Source organism: Pelobates fuscus, chromosome 5 (assembly GCF_036172605.1).
Source record: "Pelobates fuscus isolate aPelFus1 chromosome 5, aPelFus1.pri, whole genome shotgun sequence".
NCBI lineage: Eukaryota > Metazoa > Chordata > Amphibia > Anura > Pelobatidae > Pelobates > Pelobates fuscus.
In genome coordinates this window covers 307,867,166-307,876,483 of record NC_086321.1, presented here as the reverse complement: position 1 = coordinate 307,876,483, position 9,318 = coordinate 307,867,166, and positions in this window count along the sequence as shown.

The window sequence follows — 9,318 nt, the reverse complement described above, 5'->3', positions numbered from 1 at the left end:
ACGGGAGAAGTTGATGAAAGGCCTGGAATTTAAAACGAGACAAATTATCAGCTGCCTCGTTACATATACCTGGAATATGAACACAATGCAAGAAGAAATTATGACATGCTGCCAACCAAGTGAGTTTCCTCAGAAATCTCATGATAGTAAGGGATTTGGAGCAACCTTTGTTAATAATGTAACAGGTTGCTTGGTTGTCTGAGTAACACCTTACTGATGAACCTGTCCATAGATGGCCCCATGCCACGGCAGCCGCCAAAATGGGATATATCTCAAACAGAGCTGAGGTAGAGGAAAAACGCTCCAGGTCCTGAACCTCTGAAGGCCAGCTGCCCCAAAGCCATTTGTTCCCAAAAATCGCTGCAAAACCTGTGGTAGACGCCGCGTCTGACCAAACAGTAGGAGAGGTGTCAGACAATGGAGGGAGGAACATGCTTTTACCATTCCAGGTGGTTAAAAAGTTTCTCCACATGAGTAGGTCTGCCGTGGCTTGGGTATCTAGAGATAATCTGTGTGCATCATGTAGAAACAGTGGGTACAAGCTGAGGAGACGTGAGATGAAAGCACGGCCTTGAAGTATAATACGCATGGCAAAATTGAGTGACCCCAGTAAAGATTGTAATTCTTTGCGGTTACAAGTGCGTAGTTGTATATAAAGATTGATGTTTGTCAGGATGTTTTCTACCTTAGTGCCTAGCAGGCTTGCTTGCTAGTTGGCCGAGTCTAGCATGATGCCCAGGAATGTGATGATGGTCTTCGGTCTTGGTAGGGGAGACTGGGACCCCCAACTGGTTGAATAGGCTGACGGTTTCTTTGAGGCTACTGGGAGGGGAAGAATTCTCCTCGACCAGTAGGAAATCGTCCAGATAATGTATGACTGTAGGGCATCTGGATATATTGAGTAGTAACCAGCATAGGGTTTCGGCAAATGTGTCAAATATGGCTGGACTACTTTTAGAACCAAAAGTTAGGCGTGAGAAAAAGTAGTAGTTCCCTGCCCATTTGATGCCATGTAGGTGCCACAGTGTGGGGTGGATTGGTAGTAGTTTGAAAGCATTCGTTATGTCAGTCTTGCTGACCCATGCACCGACTCCTGCCTGTATGATAGCCGTAATGGCGTGATCTATGGTGGAATATTGCAGGGAGAATTCCTCCGATGGTATTAGGGAGTTAAGACTAGGAGTGGTAGAGGTGTGTGGTGCCGATAAATCGATAATAAGTCTCTGCTTGTTGGAAGATTTCCCTGTGACAACCCCGATAGGGTTTGTCCTCCATGTAGTGAAAGGAGGGGATAGAAAAGGTCCTAATAAGAAACCTTCTGTGACTTCTTTAGCTATGAGTGTGTCGACAGCTGTAGGGTTGTGTTGGGCGGATTGTAGATTTGGACATTCCAGGATTCCTGAAGGCATATGTATGATACCCGTGTGGAATCCTTCTGATAGACCAGAGATTATGAAATCTACTAAATGTGTAGATGGATGCTGTGACAGAAATGTTGCAAGTAGGGGTATGTTTATAGACGTTAGGTATTGTTTAGGATACATTTTATTGGGACACATGATTTTAGCATGTGCCCTAAAACATTTTGAGCATATATGCAATAAACGACAACCGCTGTAATTACATGTTCCAACATTAAAGTTATTACATATCTGGGATTTGCCCAGAAACTTGATAGGCCTTCCCAGTTTGTCTTTAGATATTTTCTCCATAGGACCAGCGGAGCTAGGTACTTGCAAGTGGGTATGCTCGTTAGCAGTGGTGGGACAAAAATTTGCGGAATGAGACATGGAGGAGCAGTATGCACAAGCCGGCGTCCTTAGACCTGCAAAGTGTCTGCAGAGAATCACTGTGTCAATCTTGCTCCAGTTGGACCTTGTCCCGTACTGTGAGAAGGCGCCTGACACTTTTGCAGAAAAAGATCTATGGTAATCGTAGAATGCCGATCCACCATATTTATTGCCCAGGTCCACCAGCCTGTGCATATACATGTCAAATTCCTCACGCCTGTGTGGGTAAATGGCACATATGACATCCCGGTAGATGCCAAAGGCCAACACAAATTCCGGGATGGTGAGTTTCCTATTTAGGCGTGCATCCCTGGACTTGACCACCACAGAAATATCCTCATACGCATAAGTTTTATGCTCCACCACATCCTGGGAGGCAATTAGTAGTGAAGCTAAGTTGACATCTTTACCTTCCAGAATGTCTTTCTTAAGGTGCTCAGGTATCATATGGGCAGGGTTAACCTCCTGCTCGTCGGAGGTGGTGGCTGGAGAAACTAGTGGCAACTCGACCAGTGGCGGAGGGGTCGCAGTGGCTGACCCAGCCATGGTAAGGGCTGTGGTGACCGATTCCAGTTTCTCCAGCCTGGAGTTGACCTTGCCCATGGATGACATGAGGGAAGTTAGCATGCCGTGTATATCGGTCGGGTTAGACTGGCTAGTCCCTTCCCCTGCATCAGTGTTATCAGTTGAGGCGTGCAATAATTTGTAAGGAATATGACGCCTCCTGAGTTCGCCGGTTATGCGAGGGATTGTCCATGACCTGAACGATGCCGGACTAGCCATGTCTTCTTCCGGTGATGGGGTATTTGGTCTAGCCGGAGTGCTCGGGATGGAGAAATCCTCTACCCCTTCTTGAGACATACTAGATGAGAAAATATATCGTTAGTGTGTTGAACCCCAGGGGATGTACTGGCGGGCTAACTATGCCGTTTGAGGCGACAAAAATTATCTTGTTCTTTGGTGACAGGTGAGGCCCTGCTAGTTGCCAAGTGGCTATGAGAGGCTCTATCTATGCGTTGGCGCGAGGGGTTATTGAGGCCGCCCGACATAGCGGCAGGAGTTCGTAGACCTCTCGGCGACAATAAAAGAAAAACAGGGGAAGGGAGTGACAGGTGACGCCCTCTCTATAATTTTGCGAGGCGGCTAACTTACGTGTGGCCCGGGGGGCGTTACCTCCGAAACGTTGAGGCAGAGTGTTGGCCCTTCGGACCACTAATCGATAGGCAAAAGCCCAGAAGGGAGATACCTATTTGGGCCTATAACCCCTACCATTTGCCAGTACTCTAAGTCCTATGTTGAGATGGAACCGTATGTGATATACGGTGTGAGCAGGCTTAACGTACCTGATAGTATGCAAGTGATTGATAAGCGACAGGTATAGAAAAAACCTGGAAAACCTAGAGGTTGGAAACAAGATACGCAAAGTGTGAGATTTGGATCCTTGATACCAAAGACTAAACACTGTAGTGCGTTTATATATACATATGTAAGGGAAATGTATATGAATGGTGGTTACTTAACTGGTCATGTTATGTGGTAAGAACTGACCGTGGGTATGTGTAATTTGTCTCTATGGCGATAAGAGTAATGAGTATGCTTGCTAGTGTTAGTAGTCTAATGTGGTGTAGTATTGTGATCATGTAGTTTAATTTAGGGTGTTAAATATAACTTCTACAGAAGTATGTAAGAAGAAGAAAGTAATCATGTAATTTTATTATAAAATACCGAAATATTGACGTATGAGTGGTTGAATCAAGGTTTAACCCGAAAGTTCATGAAATATTCTACGACCGAGTTCTTGTGTATGTAATTTGAGTACATAAAGAAAAGTCAGCATATGACACGTGCCATGTAATGAAAAGTGTACATGGTGTGTTTAAACAGGAAAAAAAAAAAAACACGTTTGTTTAAAACAAATTCTCTAAGTGCAAATGGAAGGTACACAAAAATGTAAAGTTTGTTCAAGCAAAACTATGTATATGTATACCAGGATTAATATATCATGATCTAATAATACATTGAGCCCTAACCTAAGTATAATTAATGTGACAGCATAAATTATGAAATACATGCTATAATCGTTATATGTATATAAAAACAGACTGTGGTACTTAATGAACTATAATCTGCATTAAAAATGAATAATCCTACTATCAGGTACTAAAAACTTATAATATAGAAACAAACTGAAATAAAGGAGGGAAAAGGCAAAGCATAAGAATGCTACATACTTAGTACCTGGTTTCCGGAAACCAGAGGGTTAATTTGCCTGAGACTTTGGCCGTAAAGCGTGTGGCTGTAAAGTAAGGCTGAAAATTATTGCGACGCCGTGGGAAGTGATCCGGGCGACGGACTTACGTTTCAGAAGTCCTGAGGACTCAATCAGCGAAGAAGACCGGGTTTTTTGTGCGTGGCTGGCCGTGGAAAGACCTGTAAGGAGTTCCTGGACACAGCTGACACTGAAGAAAAACGCAGAGTTTCCAAAAGCAAGATGGCGCCGTCCGTGAACCAGAAGTGGATTCAGGATGCAACGCTGACCTCGAAGGTAAGGAGCCAGGTAAGGGGTGTCCCTTAAGTAGGGAAGGGGTGTGTCATACGCCCCTCCCACAAACACAGGCCAAAAGGCCTTACTACTTGTGTGAAGGGCTCATGATGGTATAGAGTAATAAGACCTTAATAAGTGTAGGATGGTATAAAAGTAGCAAGTCGGTTGTGGTGTGCCGGAACCGACGATGAGGTAGGCCTGTAAATAAAGAGGGCAAAAATAGAAATTTCAATATTTAATACAAACCACCAAGATACATACTTTTAACAAGACATGTTCTGAAAAGCATTTCTTACTTCTTGTACAGTATATATATATATATGTATGTATGTGTGTATATATGTATGTGTGTATATATGTATGTGTGTATATATATATATATATATATATGTATTAAGGCCGTTTGGCCTGTATTTGTGGGAGGGGCTTAAATTAATTCACTCCCCTATATAAGGGACACTCCTTACCTGACTCATATCGCTTGAGGTCAGCATCAGAATGATTTCCGCTTCCGGGTCATCCAGACGCCATTTTACCTGATTACTCCATGAGGTTTTCTAAGCAGAGCTGTGTCAGGAATCCGGCCTACCACCTTCTTTCTTCAATCCATCGCCATGGATGGTGCCCAAGTGACTCACAAACCGTAAGTCGATCTACCCGTTATGCCAGGCATCAGTCCCACGGCACCATTCACGGGTCAGGTCCTCACTTTACGGCTGCATTTTGTCTAAGTCTGTTCTAAAACTATTGCATGTTCATGCATATCATTTGTTTAAACCCCCTACCAGTCTTTGGGTGTACTACAGGCTTCTTAGACATTATCACGTTTCATGTACAAACCAACGAACCACTGCATTTTCGCCTACACACTGACCCCTACCGGCCATTCGGTGTACTACAGGCTTCTCAGACATTATTGCATTTCATGTACAAACCATCAAACCACTGCATTTTCGTCTGCACACTGACCCCTACCGGTCATTCAGTGTACTACAGGCTTCTCAGACATTATTGCATTTCATGTAAAAACCAACCAACCACCGCATTTTTCACCTACACACTGACCCCGATCGGTCATTCGATGTACTACAGGCGTCTTAGACGTTTTTTGCATTTTCATATACAAACCAATAAACCACTGCATTTTCACCTACACACTGACCCCTACCGGTTTTGGTGTACTACAGGCTTCTTAGATATTATCGCATTTCATGTACAAATCAACGAACAACTCTTTTTTCGCCTACACACTGACCCCTACTGGTCTTTTGGTGTACTACAGGCTTCTCAGACATTATTGCATTTCATGTACAAACCAACAAAACACTGCATTTTTCACCTACACACTGACCCCTATCAGTCATTCGGGGTACTACAGGCTTCTTAGACGTTTTTGCTTTTCATGTACAAAACAATAAACCACTGCATTTTCACCTACACACTGACCCCTACCAGTCATTCAGTGTACTACAGGCTTCTCAGACATTATTGCATTTCATGTACAAACCAACAAACCACTGCATTTGCGCCTACACACTGACCCCTACCGGTCATTCAGTGTACTACAGGCTTCTCAGACATTATTGCACTTCATGTACAAACCAACTAACCACAGCATTTTCGCCTACATGCTGACCTCTTCCGGTCAATCGGTATACTATAGGCTTCTCAGACTTTATTTCACTTCATAAGCAAACAAACTAACTACAGCATTTTCGCTTTTATACTGACTCCTATCTGCCAAACGGTAGGATTAACCCCTTAAGGACACATGATATGTGTGACATGTAATGATCCCCTTTTATTCCAGAAGTTTGGTCCTTAAGGGGTTAAAGGGTATTTTAACATACAATCAGCATTTCTGACCCCTACTGGTCAACAGCAAAACAGTCTTCACATGTCATATACAATTTTCCAGCCAATATAAATTACACATAAGATTGTTTTAAACATAACCATAAATTAAACTCCAGCACGGGCTCAACTTCAGGTTTAATTCACAATAATTTACATTTCACATCAAGACCAACAGTGGTTCTATCAACACTGCCACCTACAGGTCTGTCAAGTACATTGACAATTTTCATGGGGTTTTACAAACACCAAAACACTGACACCTATAGGTCAACAGACAAACAACATTTCACATACCAATCAGTATCCAACTACACTGCCACCTATAGGGCACTCGGCAGATCTCCAGTGCACTTGCATTTTGCAACACCATGTTCACTGACCCCTACCATTCAATAAGACATCCAACAATTCACATAGCAAGCACTATATCAACATCTGGTATAAATACATATATTATTACACAATAGCAGACGCATCTGTATATACGTAACTGGTAATATAGTTCACATACATTTTTCACATCACGCTGCTCACGCAACAGACTTTCCCCTAGCAAGGGGACATACAACATACAAGGTGGAGACAGACCACATTTTCACTTGTACATACGGCACTTAATGGGTTAAGATTGATACATATTTAACCAGTATGGCTACGATGTTTAATATTTACACATCACGGCACTTTACTTTTCACATATACTGTACGTATTAAGATAAGCTTGGTCTATGCCATATTTCCTTATGCCATACAGTTTTATCCATTCAGGTTACAGTTACTACTAAAAAACCTATAGGGATTGTCAGGTTCAATACCATACTACCAAGTACATACACCTGCTCACGTAGTTATTCATCTCTTACCTTCCCTGGAATAGTAATAGTATACTGGCAATTAGGGTTCTAGGGCCCAATAGGTATTACCCCCTTTTTTCTCTGCATTATGCTTCGGTTAGTGGTCCCGCGAGGCCAACACCCCGCCTCACACTCGGAGGCATACACCCCTTGGGCCACTCGTGAGCTAGCCGCCTCGCATTGTATCATAGAGAGGGCCTCACCTGTCACTCCCCTTCCTATTTTCTGGTTACTGTCACCGAGAGGCCAACATCCTGCCACAACATTTGGTGACCACTCAAAATCCCCTCGCGCCAAGCATAGATAGAGCCTCTCAAGCCACTTGGCAACTAGCAGGGCCTCACCAGTCACCAAAAAACACCAAGCCTAATCGTTTCGCCTTACGGCTTAGCTAGCAAGCCAGTACAAGAACCCTGGGTACAAATAATAATTGCAGTCTTTATTGTTATTTAAGTATTTCTCAAAAAGATGGTGAAGAATCACCTCTTCCTAGCACCCCGGCTAGAATTGATACACCTTCAAGCAGAGGAGATGTTGCTAGTCCAGCAGCAATCAGATCCTGGACGATCCCACACATTACCACCGACCTAAGGAGGTGACAAATCCCCTACCCTGCTACAGCAAGGAACGCAGAGTTATTCAAACTCCTCCATACATCAACGGACAACACGGAGGCAGGGGAAGGCCCAGCTACATCAACTCAGGTGACACCCAGGCTATACTAGCCTCACTCATAAACTCATGAGCCAAAAAATTTATGACAGACTGGCAATCTCGAGTTGGTCACCACAGCCCTCACAAGGCTGGGTCTCACGCTACTGTACAACCAGCACCAACCAAAACTCGGTTACCTGGTACAATCAATTCTTATGACACACAAGACGTTAACCCTGCATGTATGATGTCAGCACATTGGGGAAGCAAGGCATATATATGTATGATGATGTATCTGTGGTGGTCAGATCCAGGGATTCCAGGTAAATCGGGAACTGACCATCCCTTGGTTGGGTTGGCAATTGGAATATGTAGAGATGTTTATTTTTGCAGGTACCCATACAGAAGGGATTTTGTCCCAAACAAATGGACGAGCGCTCTCAGGCTCCAGGTACCAGCACCTCTGAACTACCAGAGACCATTGATATGAGTAGTTGCATTGCATATAGACTGTTGCATATATGTTCAAATGGTTCAGGGCACATGACAAACCATGTGTCCCAATACAACTTACAAATAACGTACTCACCATCTGTACACACCAATGCATTTTCAACACTACTGACTCCTCACCCTTCCAGACTTGTAGTAGATTTACTAAAGCTCTGGAGCTTCAAAGGGCTCCCATACAGGTATCATAAACACACCTTCAAGGAATATAGCATGCCCTCACTTACAGTCAGCACAACAAAACCATTGGCTGTAAACACACTCACAGCCAAGATTTGCAGAGGGGTCTTCCAATCTCCACCATTTACAGCATGGCACCAAACACAAACACATTGGTATTGTCACAAGGAATCTTCCCTTAAACAAAGACTAACCATAGACTTATTGGCACCACACACCTCCGCTACCCCAAGTCTCAACTCCCTCATACCCTCCGAGGAGTTTTCTTACTATACAACACCATTGATCTACCTTTACAGCTATCACTCAAGCATGGGTTGAAGCTTGGTTAAGTAAGACCAATATCATCAACGCTGTAAACGGCTACCATCTACCCTACACACTGGCACTTACATGGCATAAATTGGGCAATCCTTTCCCCGCTCAACTTTCGAGCTACAGATTAGACTACTATCGATATTTGCAGATACTCTGTGCTGGTTATGATAACATATCCAGAGGTCTTACAGTCATACACTATCTAGAAGACTTCTTGTTGATCAAAGATAACATATTTTTCACTAGAAGCCTCACGGCAGCTTAGTCTGGTTGACCACTTGGGCGTCCCAGTACCCCATAAGAAACAGAAGGCCCAGACACTATCATCACATTACTGGGCATATGACTTGAGTCGGCATCCATACACGCAAGTTACCACAAGACAAATAGGGAACATTCTCATCTACATCAATCACTACCTCCTGCTTAGTACTTACAACTGCAAGGAACTACAATCCCTACCAGGTTCCTTAATTTTGCCATGCCAATCATACCACAAGACCACACTTTCACATCCAGAGTACTTTCCCCTTTTTTCCACACTTCCAACATGATGATCAGATGATGTCCCTAGACACCTCAGCAACAGCAGACCTGCACATGGGGGGGA